The 19,597-nt window shown below is 40.3% G+C and overlaps 1 non-coding gene across 1 annotated transcript; it reads left to right on the top strand.

Moving 5' to 3' along the window:
- The first annotated feature begins 628 nt into the window (after positions 1-628).
- LOC127133032 (small nucleolar RNA R71) lies at positions 629-735 on the top strand. The gene has a single exon (XR_007807030.1). It is a non-coding gene; the product is annotated as a small nucleolar RNA R71 (small nucleolar RNA).
- The last annotated feature ends 18,862 nt before the right edge of the window (positions 736-19,597 follow it).

Below are 19,597 nucleotides of genomic sequence, written 5' to 3'. Positions count from 1 at the left end.
AATGTTTTGGTTTATGAATTCCTTGTTTTGTTGGGTTTGAGCGGTGATAAAATTTTCCATAATTTTCTCAAGGCTCGGCTTTGGTGGTACAGGTTGCATAGGTTGATTTGATCTAGGGGCTTGATAACTAGGTCTCGGAGGTGCATTATTTTGGATAGGGTTATTGTTTTTATAGGAGAAGTTCGGGTGATTCCTCCATCCAGGGTTATAGGTATTCGAGTATGGGTTCCCTTGGGTGTAGTTCACTTGCTCAGAGTGGGTTTCGTTTAATAGACTACATTCTGCGGATTGGTGTCCTTTGGTTCCACATATCTCACAATCCGACGAAACTGCGGCTACAGTATTCGGGTTTATGCACATATGCTCGACCTTAAGAGCAAATGCGTCCATTTTAGCTTGCATCATGTCTATAGAGCTTAGTTCATGCGCTCCTCCTTGGGCTTCCTTCTTCTCAACTGTCACTCGTTCGACTCCCCATGATTGATGGTTTTGAGCCATATCTTCAATGAGGACACTAGCTTCAGGATAAGGTTTGTTCATCAGAGCACCGCCTGCAGCAGAGTCGATGGTCATCTTTGTGTTATAATGAAGTCCATTATAGAAGGTTTGAATGATTAACCAATTTTCTAAACCATGATGTGGGCATGCTCGTAACAACTCTTTATATCTCTCCCAAGCTTCGAACAGCGATTCTCCTTGGTTTTGGGTAAATCTAGTTATATGGTTTCGGAGAACGGCGGTTTTACTCGTGGGAAAATATATAGCAAGAAAAACTCTTCTAAGGTTATCCCAAGTCGTAATGGAATTGGGTGGAAGGGAATCTAACCATGATAGGGCTTTATCTCTGAGGGAAAAAGGAAATAATCTTAAACGTATTGCCTCAGGAGAAGCTCCATTGGTTTTAAATGTGTCTGCTAATTAAAGAAATATTTTTAAATGTTGGTTTGGGTTCTCAGTAGCGAGACCCACAAATTGTCTCTGTTGCACTAGTTGCAACAGGGATGGTTTAAGTTCAAAATTATTGGCTGGGATGGTTGGGTTTACTATACTAGAACTAGGTTCTTCATTAGATGGTTGAGAGAAGTCCTTAAGAGGTCTTTGGTTTTGATCTTCGGCCATAGCTCTCTTAATTCTATGAAAGAATAAACGTGTGCGAGCGTAACGTTCAGGTTCCGCTAGAGGGTATACTAAGCTTAAACTTCCGGTGCTGCGAGTTCTTCGCATTGACCGGCGGGAAATAGCCTAAGTCTAAACGATATAACAACAGGAAAATGAAATTTGACGAAATTGGTCCCCAGCAACGGCGCCAAAAACTTGATGCGTGTTTTTCGCAAGTATACGAATGCGTCAGAGTAATATAAAAGATTGTCGAATCCATAGAGACCAAGTGTCAATCTATCGTTATCTATTGTTATGGTGTTTATCAAAGGCAATCAAAATAAGTGTTTTTAGGGTGTGCAAGGAAAAGTAAAGTGTTGAAATAAATTTAATTAATAAAGACAGGGTCGAATGTAATTCACGTAATTAATTAATAATCTAAGTACTTGCTAATAGAGCTACTTATGGGCAGTGTTTCCTACTTTAAAAAGAACTAATTTAACGGGAACTGTCGCTTTCGCGTATTCAGAACCGAGTTGTACCCCCTAATCAAACCCTCTTATTGTCACTTATAAAAAGGCGCGCATTGCGTTAGAGTAGTAAACCTATTTTTAAGAAATATAGTATCTTAACTAAGTTGAAAAGTATTATAACCTGGATTTCTTAACCAAAAGAGGTTCTTATGAACCAGACTCTAAACTTATAAACGCGTCCGAAAATAGTTTTAAAATCTCTTTTCTTCTTAATGTTAAAATCTCCTAATGAACTAAACAAAGCGCTTTCGCTGTTTTTGAAATAGTTAAAAACAATTAAGTTTAAAAAGATGTTGACGGCTTTCGATCTTAACCAACGGATTTGAAGTGCGGGAAAACTTAAGTTGAAAGTTAAAATAGCCCATAAGTGTTTCTACAAACACTTGTACGGATTATCGGTTCAATTACGATCCTTACATTCTAACCTTATAAATTTAGCTAGACATGGTAAAGTAAAAGTGCATTAAAATAAATAAAAGTAGTGCGAGTGCGGAAAGTAAATAAAAGTAGTGCGAGTGCGAGAAATAAATAAAAGTAGTGCGAGTGCGAGGAAATAAATAATTTAAAGCGAGTGCGAGGAAATAAATAATTTAAAGCGAGTGCGAGGAAATAAATAAAAGTAAAGCGAGTGCAGGAAATAAATAAAGTAAAGCGAGTGCGGAAAATAAATAAGATAAAGACAAGTAATAAAAACCTGCTCCAATCGGAGGGTTGAATAAATTGTAAAGTGGAAATGAAAATGGCGGCAGGATCAACTTCCTTCCAAAGTGCTCCAAACTCGATTACAGACTCTATCACAGACTCGATTCCACAATTGTGGTAACACTCCAATGCGAAGCGATTACCACTTTATAATACTGAATATATGCCTAAGTGAAACAAAGTTGCTTTGAGTTTGCCTCAGCTCTAAGTATGGATGATTGTAAAAGTGATTTCGAGTTTCTATTTATAAGCAAGTAAAAAGATGGAAATGACAAGGATGCCCTTCAACTTGAAAATGGGAGGGAAAACTTTCCTCTTGTGGCGCCCGCCACAAGGCCATGGCGCCCGCCACAAGCACAAAATGAGGCGCCTTAGTGGAAGTAGTGGGGAACGTGGAAGTTGAGGGAAGTTGAGCTTGGACACGTCATGGCAGGGTCTATGGCGCCAGCCATGGGGTAGGCCACAAGTATAAAATGCTGAATTTTAGGGTTTTTAGCTCTTTTTTCACTCCTTTTCTCGATCGGGGCTCCGATTAAAGTAAAAACCTGAAAACAAAGAAAAACATAGCAATAACACAACAAAATGATAATAAAATAACTAGAATGCATGTGAAATCGGAGTCGAAAATACGGTAAATTTTAGTGTTATCAGAAATAACAAGAGGAGTCAATCTAGGAACAAACTAGAGAGACACAATGAAACAAGACTCAACCCAATGAGGATATAACTCAGGGGAGTAATTCCATCCCAATACATGTTTTGGGACGAAACTGAAATAATAATCATCCACGAGGACATAACTCAGTGGGGATGTGAAGGAAAGATAGACACTTTCTGCCTATAGGGATGACTCTACATGGAGAGATCAGACACAAACATCTGCTTGGGGAAATATGTATCACCAAATAGAAGGAGATAACAAACAAAGATATATGGCAAAAGATGCAACATGAATATCTGAATGTTACAATTATGCATGTACATGCGTGTTTTATGTATGATTAATGTTGACAAACAGACATATCTAACACAAACAGGTCCAAGAATCAAATGGACAGACATCCGGTACAACATCTCAAAAAGTGCAAAGCCAGGACCACAGGAGAAAATCAAATCTAGTGGGGAGCAACAAATACTAGAAAACACCAATCACAACTGAGGACCAAACAGAGTCGCTGTCGGGGATCAAGATTACTGCTAGGAGAACAAGCAGGATCACTGGGTACCAGAGACCGCTGTTGGGGATCAGCCAAAGGATCACAACTACCAAAGCTAGGGATCTTCCAGCAGTACGAAGATATATGTATAAGATCAGTCATAGAAGAACTCTATTGGGGATCTTATCAAGGGATACGAAATTCTGTGGGGGAGCAACCACCAAACAGAAACACATCAATCAAATATTCACTTCTAACCACTGAAGGAATATCTCTGCTGCGGAGAAGGAACCAACCACTCCGCTGGGGAAGGAAACAACACATCTTTCTCGAAGTTCCAACGCCAAACTAGGATTAGATAAAGTCAACAAGGAAGCTACAGAACCACTGCCAGGGGGCTCAACACGGATAAGATCCATCGTAGAAGCAACTCTACTGGGGAACTTATTATGGAAAGATATGGAACTCTGTGGGGAACAACCACTATAGAGAAGTTTCAATAATCAACACATTTCCTCATATCTACTGGAGAAACATCTCTGCCGAGGAGAAGGGAACCACTGCTCCGCTGGGGAAGGAAATAAACATCTTCAACACTAGCTCTGCTAGGAGGAAGCTATCCAAGGCAGAGGAAATAACAAATAATCAGGCTCTGATCAGGCCAACTCCACTAGGAAAGGTTGCTAATGACCGAGCTAGGGATAACTTGTAAGTGATCATGCTGGAGATAATCTGCTGGCGACCCAACTGGGGGAAGTCTGATATGAGTAACCCCAATGAGGACGAGTGGTAAGCAAACTTGCTGGGGGGAAAATGTACGCGAATCCGCCGGGGATAGGCTACAAACCAACCTGCTGAAAATTTTCCAATTCATGATGGGAGTTTCTGCTCAATCTGCGGGAGATTTCCAATCACAATGAGGGAAAGACCAACTTCCTCGAAAATAGAAAGCATATCAATTTTTATCAATTTATAAGGGATTTTAGGTCAATCCACACAAGGGATGACAACCATATATTTGATAAAACACAGATGCTAGACCTAGACTCACTGGGGAGTTAGAAGACCGAGACCAAAACTCCAAACTCTCTGAGGAATTTGGCGGTGCATTATCTTTTTCTGCGCTCACAGAGGAGACAACCTGAAAGATGATGAAGAGGACACAAATATGCTAGGAACCTGAACAAATGTGTTACCCTTTTGGAGATCATATTATCCTTGGGAGAGCACTGAAGACTTTCCATTTCATCCTTTTCAATCATTGTGAATGTTCACTTTGTTTAAAAACAGATTATAAAACTTTATTTGTTTAAAACAATGATATTTATCATTTAAAACATGCAAACATTTGTTAAGCAGAAACAAATAAGAGTGCAAAGAATTGGATAAAGGCTCAAATTTATTTGATAGAATGGTAGTCCGCAAATGGCAAGACTCCATGGATCTTTACAAATTGAAATTGGTGATATATATTGGGAAAAAAAGGCTACATTGAACATAATAACCATTTCTCCACCAACTCTGAGTCCAATGTATTTGAAGCTTCAGTTGACAACGACTGAGAGAAATTCTTTGACAGATGACGGTTGTAGAACAAAGTCTTGTCAGGATGCAGTTACTCGCCAAATCCTTAATTTTTGCCTAGATTGCCCCAGGGTGAGGTACTCAATCTAGCGGGATATATATATATATATATATATATATATATATATATATATATATATATATATATATATATATATATATATATATAACTTTTGCCTGGACCGCCCTTTCGGGTTTTTAATCCGCCGAGACGCTCATTTTTGCCTAAGTCGCCCTTTCGGGTTTTCAACTTAGCGAGCTATTCTGTTTTTTTTATTTTAGGCGAAGTATTTCTTGACTGCATCTGAATTCACAGTACGTGTGAAATCCTCCTCATCCATAGTTGTAAGTATCAAAGCACCGCCTGAAAAGGCTCTCTTAACAACATATGTACCTTCATAGTTTGGAGTCCACTTGCCCCTGGAATCGGGCGCGAAAGACAAGACTTTCTTGAGCACGAGGTCACCTTCTCTAAATACACGAGGCTTGACCTTCTTATCAAAGGATTTCTTCATCCTTTGCTGATATAACTGACCATGGCACATGGCAGTTAATCTCTTATCTTCAATCAAGTTCAACTGGTCATAAGGACTTTGAACCCATTCAGCCTCAGTCAACTTGGCTTCCATCAAGACTCTCATTGATGGGATCTCAACCTCCACGGGGAGCGCAACCTCCATGCCATATACAAGAGAGAAAGGGGTTGCCCCTGTTGAAGTGCGGACGGATGTACGATAGCTATGCAAAGCAAATGGCAGCATCTCATGCCAATCTTTGTACGTAACAACCATCTTCTGAATAATCTTCTTGATGTTCTTGTTAGCAGCTTCAACAACCCCATTCATCTTGGGTCTATTAGGAGAAGAATTATGATGTGCAATCTTGAACTCGCTACACAGCTCTTTCATCATCTTGTTGTTCAAGTTAGATCCATTATCAGTAATGATCTTATCTGACACACCATAACGGCATATGAGTTGAATCTTGATAAACTTCACAACCACCTGCCTGGTCACATTTGCATATGATGTCGCTTCAACCCACTTGGTGAAATAATCAATTGCTACGAGAATAAATTTGTGACCGTTTGACGCCTTTGGCTCTATCATGCCAATCATGTCAATTCCCCACATGGAGAAAGGCCATGGTGAGGAAATAACATTCAGAAGTGTCGGGGGAATATGAATCTTATCCGCATAAATCTGACACTTGTGGCATTTCTTCACATATTTGCAGCAGTCAGACTCCATTGTCAGCCAATAGTAGTCTTCTATCAACATATTCTTGGCCATGGCATGTCCATTGGAATGAGTACCAAATGAACCCTCATGGACTTCAGTCATTAACAGGCCTGCTTCGTGTCTATCCACGCATCTGAGCAGAACCATGTCAAAATTCCTCTTATAAAGCACATCACCATTGAGGTAGAAACTGCCAGATAACATCCTCAAAGTCTTCTTATCTTTAACAGACGCCCCAGGCGGGTAAATCTGACTCTGAAGAAAACATTTGATATCATAATAACATGGCTTATCATCTTTTACTTCTTCAACTGCAAATACATGAGCTGGTCTATCCAAGCGCATCACAGTAATATAGGGGAATTCATTCCAGAATTTCACCATAATCATAGAAGCAAGTGTAGCAAGAGCATCTGTCATCCGATTCTCATCTCGAGGAATATGATGGAAGTCAACTTTAGTAAAGAACGTTGAAATCCTCCTCGCATAATCTCTGTATGGGATGAGGCCAGGCTGATTCGTCTCCCATTCACCCTTAATCTGATTAACAACAAGGGCCGAATCACCATAAACATCAAGATGCTTGATCCTGAGATCAATACATTCCTCCAAACCCATAATACAGGCCTCATACTCCGCCATATTATTCGTGCATTTGAAAGTTAGCCTTGCTGTAAAAGGAAAATGTGTGCCCTGAGGAGTAATAATCACTGCCCCAATACCACTTCCATATTGATTTACAGCGCTATCAAACACCATGCCCCATCGGGAGCCAGATTTTGGCCCTTCATAGAGTGTAGGCTCATCGCAATCTTTCATTTTCAAATATAGAATCTCCTCATCAGGGAAGTCATACTGAACATACTGATAATCCTCAATTGGTTGATGTGCCAAGTGGTCAGCCAAGATACTACCTTTAATAGCTTTCTGAGCTCGATACTCAATATCATACTCAGACAACAGCATCTGCCAACGGGAAATCCTCCCATTTAAAGCAGGCTTCTCAAAGATATACTTGATTGGATCCATTTTGGATATCAACCAAGTCGTATGATTTAACATATACTGGTGTAAACGCTTAGCAGCCCAAGCCAAAGCACAACATGTTTTCTCAAGCATTGAGTATCGAGACTCACAATCAGTGAACTTCTTACTTAGATAGTAGATAGCATACTCTTTCTTCCCTGATTCATCTTGCTGACCCAATACACAACCCATAGAGTCTTCAAGAACATTCAAGTACATAATCAATGGTCTCCCTTCAACAGGCGGAGACAGAATCGGAGGCTCGGACAGATACTCTTTGATACTGTCAAAGGCCTTCTGGCAATCCTCGGTCCAATCATGACGCTGATCTTTCCGGAGGAGCTTGAATATTGGCGCACATGTGGCAGTCATGTGGGATATAAATCTGGAAATATAATTCAAGCGGCTAAGAAAACCTCGGACTTGCTTCTCAGTCTTGGGCGCAGGCATCTCTTGTATTGCTTTGACCTTGGAAGGATCAACTTCAATACCTTTTTCGCTTATAATAAAGCCCAATAACTTGTCGGAACGGACTCCAAATGTACACTTGTTCAGATTCAGACAAAGTTTGTACTTCCTCAAACGCTGAAAAAGCTTCAACAAGTGCTCTACATGTTCAAGTTCCGTTCTCGACTTTGCAATCATATCATTAACATACACCTCGATCTCCTTGTGTATCATATCATGAAACAAGGTAGTCATAGCTCGTTGATACGTGGCTCCGGCGTTCTTCAAATCGAAGGGCATCACTCGATAACAGAATTTTCCCCAAGGTGTGATGAATGTTGTCTTCTCCATATCCTCGGGTGCCATTTTAATCTAGTTATAACCGGAAAATCCGTCCATAAATGAGAAGACATTGAACTTAGCTGTATTATCCACCAAAATATCAATGTGTGGTAGAGGAAAATCATCTTTCAGACTAGCTTTATTCAAGTCTCTATAGTCCACACACATTCGGACTTTTCCATCTTTTTTAGGCACGGGCACAATATTGGCCACCCATTGAGGATATGTAGAAGACACCAGAAACCCCCCATCAATTTGCTTCTGAACTTCTTCTTTAATCTTCACTTCCATATCAGGATGAGTTCTTCTGAGCTTCTGCTTCACAGGCACACACTCAGGCTTCAAAGGCAGGAAATGTTGCACAATATCGGTATCTAGACCAGACCTGTCTTCATATGACCAGGCAAAGACGTCGACATATTCTCGTAGCAACTCAATCAACCCCTTCTTTATAGATTCTTCCAGGAGTGCCCCAATATTCACTTCGCGAACACAATCTTCAGACCCCAAGTTGATTGTTTCCAGATTCTTGAGATGCGACTGAATGATCTTCTCTTCGTGCTCAAGCAGACGGGTAATCTCATCAGGAATCTCTTCAACATCATCTTCTTCTGCCTCAAATACAGGGAACTCAAAGTTGGGAGATGGTGTTGGATCATTATGTTCAATGGGTTTGATCAACCTGCATAATGATTTTGAGTATAAAAGAGATTTCAGAATTCAAACAAAACAAATCATTATGCAGATGAAAAGATTGATTTTATTCTCTTTTTAGGGTTTTATGGTGATCACCAATTTCATGCAAAAAGCAAAAAGTGAAAAATAATTTGGAAAAACAAACATTTAACATGTAATTATTGAATGAATATCATTGTATTAATGTGCCAACAATGTCATCACTCCTCCTTTTCGCATGGGAGAAGGGTTTTTAAACAAAATGAACATTACGTGGACTTATGGACAACTGTTGGAACATCAACAACGACCCAATTATTGCAGACTCGTCCAGGGATGACAAAGTTGCCAGAATCTTCCTCTGCATCATCTTCCACTATAGCAGCAGCCTCCTGGTCTTCGACCATGTGGATGAAACCACCACTCTGAAACAAACCGCGCTCATTGAAATTGCCTGAAGAGTACCCTATGCCAGCCTAAGATTTATTGTCTTCCAGCTTAATCATTTGTCCTAAACCAGTAGTTGCGCCATGCTCAATAGCCAACTTCGCATCATTGTAGGATGCAAATGAAGAAGTTCCTTTCTTAGAAGGCTCAGCAATAGACAAGGCTTGGAACTAAGTCCCAACCTCATCCTCAGCATCTATATAAGAAAAGGAATACAAATGGATAACCAAGAGAGCCTTCTCTCCCCCTACCACCACCAACTTCTTGTTCTTGACGAACTTTAACTTTTGGTGTATGGTGGATGTCACGGCGCCTGCCTCGTGAATCCATGGTCTGCCAAGCAAGCAGCTATATGATGGGTGGATATCCATGACCTGGAAAGTGACCTGGAAATCACTAGGTCCAATTTTGATTGGGAGTTCAACCTCTCCAATCACAGTCTTCCTGGATCCATCAAAAGCTTTAACAACCACTCCACTCTGCCTCATGGGAGGCCCCTGGTAAGAAAGTTTCGCCAGAGTGGATTTTGGCAACACATTTAGCGATGATCATGTGTCTACCAGCATATTAGACAAGGCATCATCCTTGCAGTTCATTGAAATGTGTAGTGCCAAATGGTGGTCTTTTCCCTCCTCGGGAAGATCAGCATCACAAAAGCTCAAATTGTTACAAGCAGTGATGTTTGCAACAGTGCTATCAAACTGTTCTATTGTGACATCGTGATCCACATATGCCACGTCCAACACCCTCTGCAAAGCTTCACGGTGTGGCTCGGAATTCATCAACAAAGACATCACAAATATCTTTGATGGAGTTTGTAGCAGCTGATCAACAATATTATACTCGCTCCTTTTGATGAGCCTCAGCATCTCATCACAGTCCTCTTTCAAAATTCCATTCTAGCCAACAGGGACAGGAGCTTTAGCAATGACGGCAGGTCTATCAACAACAAGTGTCGGATTCTGAGAAGAAGAAGAAGTCCCCACAGGACGGGCAACAACATCATCAGTTCTTCTTCTCAACACGTCTTCATGGGGTTTCGGCGGCGCCGAAAAAACATGACCGCTGCGGGTCAAACCACTGACGTCATAGATACTTGTAACAGAGGTGGAGGGAAAAGGCACCTCCTTCCCATCTTCTAATGCAACCGCATTATATCTGTAGGGAACGACCTTATCTGAAGAGTACGGAACAGGGCCAGCTGGCTTAATTACGAGAGATGGAGAAGCCTTCTTCTTGCTGCCATCATATCTGACGACAACAGGTTTGGGCATTCTGAATACAGGCGAAATAACATTAACTTCATCCTCATCACGATTCTGAAGTATCTCGATCACACCCTGATCCAGCATCTCTTGGATATCTTTCCTGACTTGGCGACATCCCTTCTCATTTACAGTGCATACACGGCAGCTATCATGGTCATGCTCATAATGATTTTATCCACATAACAGCCTATGCATCTCGACCAAAGATTGTCTGATATGGCTGACATATCGGACCTTGTATTTGCCAGGGCAACCCTGAACCATGTTAACAGCAGATTTCCCATGCTCGGGCAATGGGTTCTTCTTAACATTCGGACCTACGTCCTTAAAAAACAAAATACCGCTTCTAACAAGGTATTGAACCTTGGTCTTGAGAGGATAACAGTTCTCCATATCATGTCCGGGAGCACCGGAATGATAAACACAGTGAAGCTCGGGCTTGTACCACCACTGAGGATTGGTCAGTACAGCAGGTGGGTGTAGCACCTCAAATTTGGACCCCCCATTTGTACATTCATTTCATTTCTTTAGGTCATTGACATCACATTAACAATACATTAACATTGCATTGTCATTGCATAGTACATTGCATATCATCAGTCAATACTGGTATCAGGAGAATCCATATGTGCAAGGAGCCAAAGGTTTTCCATGAGATAGAGGCCCCATGGTTGTTCTAGAGATCTTACATGAATCAAGGTTCATTTTGAAGCCATTGTACCAAGTGCTAGAGGCTCAAAGTCCACAGTGCAGTTTCAGGTCATAAGGGCCCCATAAAAGTCAACTACAAGTCAACTGAGGGCTAAGAGGTGGAGAAATGGTTTGAGACACTTCATTCATGTCCAAAAGAGGTTCATTCATCATGACAAGTGCCTACATTGAAGATTTTGAAGCCAGATCAAAACTTTCCCAAAATAGCAGGTGACCTGTAATTTGAACTTTCCAAAAATGGAAAGGTTTTTGACCAACTTCAACTTCAGATTACATCATCAAGAATGGTTCAAATGAAATTTTGTCCAACATGAAAGTTGAATATCTTTCTCTCCCATTTCCAAAATGTCCAAGATCATGGATTTCTAACGTGTGGTTGAGGATATATGATCAAATCATTGCCAAATATGCATGGGACTTCAAATGGCCATATCTTTTGATTCAAAGCTCCAAAATGAGTGATTCTTTTTGCAATATTCTCCTTTTGACTTCTAATTTCCAAATCATGCATCACATTACATAAAATCTCATCACATAATCACTTGCATATCCATGCCTTTTTTGGAGGGAAATTGCAAAAATTCAAAAATGGTGCATTGTATGGATTTTTTACCATTGCCATTGTGTTTAAAAGATCATTTTAAGTGACTTTGATGAAGGGTGTGGTACTGTTCACGTGTAATTACTACATGCACCATGCAAATTTTGATTTTTGCAAAACACCTTATTTTCATTAACCAAATTAAACATGGATTAGCAAGGTGATTAGTAAAGCATATATATACTCTAACCCTAACAGAATTGGAGGAGGTTAATCATTTTTTCCCATTTTCTAGATCCAAATTTCTCTCTCACTTCAAATTTTTCTCTCATTCATAACTCAATTTTTTCAAAGAACCTTGCAATTTTACTTTATATACTTGTTGCCTAGCTTTGATTCTGTGCAGATCAAGCGTTGAATTGGTGAATTCGTGCAAGAATCAAGTGGTGAAGTTCATGAAGATGACAATGGAGTTTCTGTTTTGAGCTAGATCTACACCTGTGCAAGCTTCCTTTTCTTCACCAAACATCATTTCAAGCATTGTAGAGTGGATTTGGATACTTACAAGATGTGGATCATGCAAAATCAAGAATTGCTCTTCAAGAGGTTCAGTTCTCGAATCTCTTAATTCTTAAATTCATGTATATATTCTGGTAGATCTTGTTCTCTTGGTGATTCTGATCTAAATTTCATGTGATTTGATGCATTATTAAGAGAGATATGCTTAATTGAAGTCTTGAATGTTAATTTGATTTTGCTTCGTTTTGCATGAATCATGATGAATTAACATGAAATATTGCTTGATCTATAACCTACATGTCATGAGGATTTGTTTGATGTATTTGTTTTTGAGTTCTGGAAAAAATTCTGGAAAAACATTGAAACTCGCGCACTGTTCATCTTCTTCTTCATGAAGAAGATGAAGATCTTCAGCTATGCGTCGACCATACAACAATGTTGCGTCGACCGCTCGACAACTTTGAGTCGACCGTAGCTGGTCTTGCGCTGACCCGAAGCTCTGGCTGTGTTTCTTTGAGTCGACCATAGCTGGCCATGCGTCGACCCTTCTCTGGTTAGGATTTGTGCTGGCGCCACTTTTTTGAATTTGTACATGGTTCGAATCCTGGCCAAGGCAGATTTTCAAAATTTATTTCATATTTTCATCCTTTCCCTCCATATGCCAAGCTATGTGTTTTCTTTCATTTTTATTATTTTCTCCAACTTCATAAAATCATAATAAATTGAAAAATGCATCAATTCACCTCCAATTTTTTTCTACTTGCTCCTCTGTTTGTCTATTATTTTATGATCATAATTTCCAAATTTGTGCATGGCTGGATTTTATTTGGTGCTAGGTTATGTGATCATGTATCCATTTTGTACCTTGCCTTGCCTATTCATTTGTGAAATGCTGGTTTTTGATCCAATGAATCTGAAAATTTGCATGATGAAACTAGACACTTTGCTTGACATTTTGGTGTTGATTTGGTATTTTTATCAATTATCATTTCTGTTTTATGATCATGTGAAGTTGCTGTGACAATTTGTGTCACGCCTTTGCTTGTTCAACTTATGTGATGTGTTTGCCATGCCAAATGATCTCCAATTGTCCTGATTTTTTGTGTGATGCATGTTATGGATGTTGTGAATATGCATGAATTTTCTTGGAATTATTTGAATCATTTTTGATTTAATTGAGATTTTTCATTCTGGTTGGTCACATTTGAGCTTTAAAATTGCCTTGAACTTCAATGGATCATGAAATGCTTTTGTTATATGATATTGATATGATACCTTTTGGAATGTTTCAAGATGTGTTTGAAGTTGATTAATGTTATTTTTCAGCTTCTGTTTTGAATTTTTTTCTCCATCTTTGACCCTAGGCTTTGACCTAGTGGTTTGCCTCTCACATTTGAACTTTGATTTCAGGTTGAACATCCAAGTCACATGGTTGTTGATGCTCCATCATTTGAGCGTTGATGTTTGCCTTTGATTACTAATATTTGTGTGTTTTATAGGTTGATGTTGACTCATTTGAGTTTGACTTTTGGCTTGCCCATTGTGAACCTTGTTTGTTTGTCTGATATTAATTGTTGGTTGTTTGTCTGTATAGTTGTACTGATTTGTTTGATGTTTCCACAGGTACATTAGTTGTCTTAAGTTCACTTTGAACTTGCTTTTGCTTGGTTGCTTAACCACTTAGGTATAACCTCTCTTCTTCATGTAGTCTGGAAGACCTGTCCTGTTATGTGGGCAGGCACCTGTCTGAAGTCCTCCTTAAGAGGCAATGCTTGTGATTGTTTACCTTTTGTGCCAAGCAGGAAAAGTCCTCTTATGAGGCAATTGGTAGATAAAAGAGATGTGTAATCCATCTCCTACTATTCAGTGTGTCATCCACTTTGCTCACACCATGTGTTGATGCATTGTGGATATTAACCCAAGATCTTTGTTGTGTCAGTCTTATGGGGAGAAGAGTTCCTACTTTCTGAACTCCCACACCTTCTATTTGAGTCAAGCTCTCCCAGGCCAGGGATAAGAGTTGTGAGGTCTTACCCTCACTTCCCATTTCATCTGCTTCACCCTAACTCTCAATGTTAGGGTTAAGAGCTAATTACACCCGATTCCAGTTGGCTTGTGTTTCACAGCCTAACCTTGTATGAGCCCAATTGATTGCATATAGTGTGTGTGATTGTTTATTGTGCTTGTGTATTTGCCTGTGTTGTTTAGGATAGCTTGCTCCCTGTGCAAGTTAGATAGAAACCTCAACCTAGGACCATGGTGAATTTACATGATAACTATTAGGCTTGAGTCAGTCTCCCTTCTAGTTTGTCATTTCCCAGTCTCTGGTTAGGTTAGAAGTTCTTTCCCTGCGTAGGGGAACTACGTCGCCCTGATCCTCATACCAAATGAGGTACGTAGGCAAGAGATGAGCTGATCTCTCCGGGCACCCTTTTTCTTTTTCAACCCCTTTGTGTGTGTTTGGAGTCTGACGTAAGTCCAGCGATTGGCAGTTGGTTTCCTGTGTCTTGTTTGCTTGTTGGAGTCTGACATAAGTCCAGCGATTGGCAGTCAGTTTCTTGTGTGTGTTTGTTGGTTCGGAGTCTGATGTAAGTCCAGCGATTGGCATTCAGTTTCCATGTTTGCCTGTTTGTGTGGAGTCTGACGTAAGTCCAGCGATTGGTTGTCGGTTTCCTGTTTGTGTTTTGTTTGGCGTGCGTTAGCCGAGCTACGAGTGCTCTGATTCTTCTCCGGTCAGAGAAGATACGTATGCATAGGATGCGACATCCTAGCAAGCGCGTTTCCCCTGTCCCGAACTACGTCGACTCTGATGTTTGTGTTTGACAGACTACGTAGGCCCAGGATGCGATATCCTGCCGAGTCCCGTTTCTCTTGTCTTTCTGTGTTTCCTTCCAGCCTTGTGTGATGTTTGATCAGTTTTTAGCAACCTTATCCGTTCTTTTGTGCGTGGATCCCGTCGAGTACGACAGATGCGTAGGGGTGCTAATACCTTCCCTTCGCATAACCGGCTCCCGATCCCATCTTTCTCTGGTCGTAAGGCCATTTCCTTTCCAGGTTTACTTCGAGCATTTCCTTTCCCTCTTTGGGATAAATAACGCACGGTGGCGGCTCTGTTGTTTCGTTTTCCCGCCGGTTTTTCGCGTAATGCGACAGCGGGTCACGTGGAGTAATCAGCTCCCTTTCAATCAATGAAGGGTATAGCTCTGCATAAGTCATCGGAATTGGATCGAAAGTGACCATCTTCCTATCATAGCTAGTGCTGGTTTGATTGTTGTTTTGAGGCTGGTAGGCCTATTGTTGAGGACGATGATGTTGTTGTTGATATTGTTGATGTTGTTGTTGCTGGTTTTGATACTAATAATGTTGATTTTCCCTGAAGGCAGGTGCTATATGAGCCACCTGGTTTTGGTTACTGGTTGGGCGCACAGTCTTGCTCTTCACAGAGGGTCTTCTTTGTTTGATATGGGAAGACACGGCATGTGCCTCTCCATCTTTCTTCTTGGCAAACGCCCCATAACATTTGGCAGAAGAGCCTTCTTCTCTGGTCAGACGTCCTTCCCTGACTCCTTCCTCTAGTCGCATCCCCATGTTCACCATCTCGGTGAAGTCAGAGGGAGCGCTAGCAATCATCAGCTCGTAGTAGAAAGAGCTTAAAGTCTTGAGAAAGATCTTCATCATTTCCTTCTCTTCAAGAGGGGGCACAATTTGTGCAGCCAATTCACGCCACCTCTAGGCGTACTCCTTGAATGTTTCCTTCTCCTTCTGGGACATAGCCCTCAGTTGGTCCCTATCGGGAGCCATATCAACGTTATACTTGTACTGCTTGACGAAAGCTTCGCCAAGGTCGTTGAAGGAGCGAATATTCACACTATCCAAGCCCATATACCATCTCAATGCGGCACCAGACAGGCTATCCTGGAAGTAGTGGATGAGGAGTTCATCGTTGTCGGTCTGAGTTGACATCTTGCGTGCGTACATCACAAGATGGATGAGCAGGAAAGTGTTTCCTTTGTACTTTTCAAAGTCAGGCACTTTGAACTTGATGGGAATCTTGACATTTGGCCCGAGGCACAGCTCAATAGCAGATTTACCGAAGAGGTCCTTCCCTCTTAGAGTTTCCAGTTCCTTGCGCAGCTCAAGGAATTGATCATTCATAGCATCCATTTTCTCGTACACATCTGGGCCCTCAGACGGCTCAGAGTGATAAATGGTGTCATTAACTCTAGCTAAAGTATGCACAACTAGAGGTGGCACAACAAGGACCGGGCTAGATGTCGGCAGAGAAGCAAAATTAGAGGCGAGACCCTCTAGAACAAAATTCGCGGGCATCCCCCATGGAAATCCGACTGGCATAGCAGACGGAGAAAAATGGACACTGGTAGCAGGCACGGTAGAGGAAGCTACCTCTGAAATGACCGTCCTCTGGGGAGGAGTTGAAGGCGTTGGAGAAGACTGGCTTTGGGCGGCCAGGAATGACTCCATCAGGGCAGTCAACCTAGCCACTTCCTCCTTGAGTTCTCTGTTTTCTTGCTCGAGGTGATCCATTAGCTTTGAAGAGTTGGCTCTGGCGTAGTACCGGTGCGTCAACTTGTCTTCAAAATAAATGAAGAACACAGAGTTAGACCACTGATCAAGAAGCCCTGAACAAAACCTGCTTATGCACATGATGCATGCAATGCTTGTGCATATGATTTATTTTTAATCAGAGGAACTTTTAGAGATCCATTTGTAAATATTTGGAAAATATTAATCATTTAGACATATATGGAATAATCATATCAATAATATCTGGAAAAAATTTACACCAAAGAAGTGTGTCGCACCTCGAAAAAATGGGGATACGACTTCAAAGCGAAGCGCGATCGCACGCTCGCAATGATGGACTGAAAACAGAGTCGCCACCGAACTTTATTTATTCCCAAAAAGGAAAGGGGAAATATCGATAAAACCCAAGACAAAATGACAATGATTATTGGTCGTCGCAACCAAATCAGGGTTCGGGAGTCGATTACGCGAGGGGAAGGTATTAGCACCCCTCACGTCCGTTGTACTCAACGGGAACCATTAGGTCAGTTATGTGCGTTAGTCTTAGTTGAAATATTAGGCTTTTCAATTTATTAGGTGGGAAAGAAAGAATGGATGGGAAGAGAATGTTTTTGGATTTTTGACGAAGGACTAAACCTAAGTTTTTTTATTAGTGGGCCTGACAAGATTTACAAATCCTGCTCCTACGTATCTCAAAAGAGAAATCAAGGCTTACGTAGTTCTGGATAGAAAAATGTTTGTTTGCTGGTCGATTTTAGCGAAAGCTACTTTGTGTCAAATCGACGAAAACATTGTTGGACTACCCAAAACAGGTGGAGAAACATTGCCTTGCATTGTTTTGAAACAAAGTACCTTTCGTTTGTGAAAAGGTTTAAGAGATCAATCGCACGGCGGCGAGGAAAGAAATTGATTGATTTGATGTGTTTTGAATAATGGCGAGAACTTGGATGAGCGAGATATACATCTCGAATCCTAGTCTCAGGAGTGCATGGTATACACCATGTTCCATTTCCATCTTTATTGAAAGAGTTTAAGATAGGAATTAAGTGTTTTGGAATTTGATTGAGAAAGGGTTTGAAGAAACCGCATTGACAATTTTAGACGATGGCGAGAGTTTAAGATTGGCGAGGCATACGTCTCGAATCTTAATCTCAGGAGTGCATGGTATACACCATGTTCCATTTCCACCTTTATTGAAAAAGTGTTAAATAAGATTTAAGTATCTTAGATTTGATTGAGAAAAGGTTTGATGAAACCACATTGACAATTTTAGACGATGGCGAGAGTTAAGATTGGCGAGGCATACGTCTCGAATCTTAACCTCAGGAGTGCATGGTATACACCATGTTCCATTTCCACCTTTATTGGAAAAGTGTTAAATAAGAATTATGTATCTTGAGTTTTGTTGTGAAAATGACTTGACCTAGACCAAGTATTGATGGACGTTTAAGAGAAATTTGAATGAGTGTTTGAGAGAGCAAAGTGGATAAATTTAGATGATGGCGAGAGCTAGGATTGGCGAGATATACATCTCGAATCCTAATCTCAGGAGTGCATGGTATACATCATGTTCCATTTCCACCTTTATTGAAAGGGTCTTAACTGTAGATTAATATTTTTTGAGTTTTTATCAGAAAAAATGGCTTGACGTTGAATTAAGCGTTTGATGAAAGTTTGGAAGAAATGGAATGGAATAGGAGGGAGAAATGAGTTGATTTGTTTATTGAGAAAATACTCGACGTTGGATCGAGTCATATTTTTTCGTATTTTCTAGGAATGGTGGATTTTACTCTTGTGTTAGTATCTAACTAAACAGTCAAAACTAATAAAGAAATAAAACAATACAAAATTATATACACATCGGGGGAGTGGGGTACATTTTGTCAAATGGGGATTCAAAACCATGAAATAATTAAATCAGGCCCAAACAACAAATGATGTGAAATATGAGTGTAAGTGCAAGGGAACCGGCTCATTGTAAGAAAGCCCAAGAGTAAGCTATGTGAGGTTGATGGCGATGCTCAAAAAGCAATCGACTTACAAGGGTGTGAAAATGGGCTCGACATTGAATCGAGAAATATGATTTTAATAGTTTTAAAATGGTTTTGAATGAATGATGAAATTAATAAAAAAGCAGATTTTGTGTTATTAAATAATAATGAAACCATGAGTATAATAAAACATAAACATAAAAAATGCTAAAAGAAATAAAATGCTAAAAGAAAAAAAATGCTAAAGAAAAAAAAATGCTACATATGAGTATTGAACCCTCTCCACTTAAGATCATGAAACTACCCTCTCTCCACTAGGTCATTTATGACTAGTTGTTATTTTGATGCTAGATTGGATAAATAAACTAAAATGGATTAAAAATTAGAATTAAAATAAAAAAACTAATAAAAAAGAAAACTGTTGGACTACCGGTAACTGAACCCAGCCGCTTGGCTGTTGGGTTATCAATGGGGAATAAGTTGGAAATATAAAAACTATTATTAACTAATATCTAGGAATTTTAAACAAAATAATCTTTAATGCTTTCAAAACTTATTCTGTTTAAACAAATAAATTAAAGAAAAGAAGAAGAAAAAAAAAGATGGAATAGTAACAGAGGCCTCACGAACTCGCCCTCTCTTTCTCACGAATCTCTCTTCTCTCAATCGCTACCAGCAAGCTCTCTCCCTCGCCCTCAATGACATTGCTCCCTCACCGCTCTCTCAATCTCCAACCTCACTCAATCGCTCACTTAATCTCGCGTTCAACC

Source organism: Lathyrus oleraceus, chromosome 3 (genome assembly GCF_024323335.1).
Source record: "Lathyrus oleraceus cultivar Zhongwan6 chromosome 3, CAAS_Psat_ZW6_1.0, whole genome shotgun sequence".
Classification (NCBI taxonomy): domain Eukaryota; kingdom Viridiplantae; phylum Streptophyta; class Magnoliopsida; order Fabales; family Fabaceae; genus Lathyrus; species Lathyrus oleraceus.
This window is presented reverse-complemented; position numbering and strand designations above follow the sequence as displayed.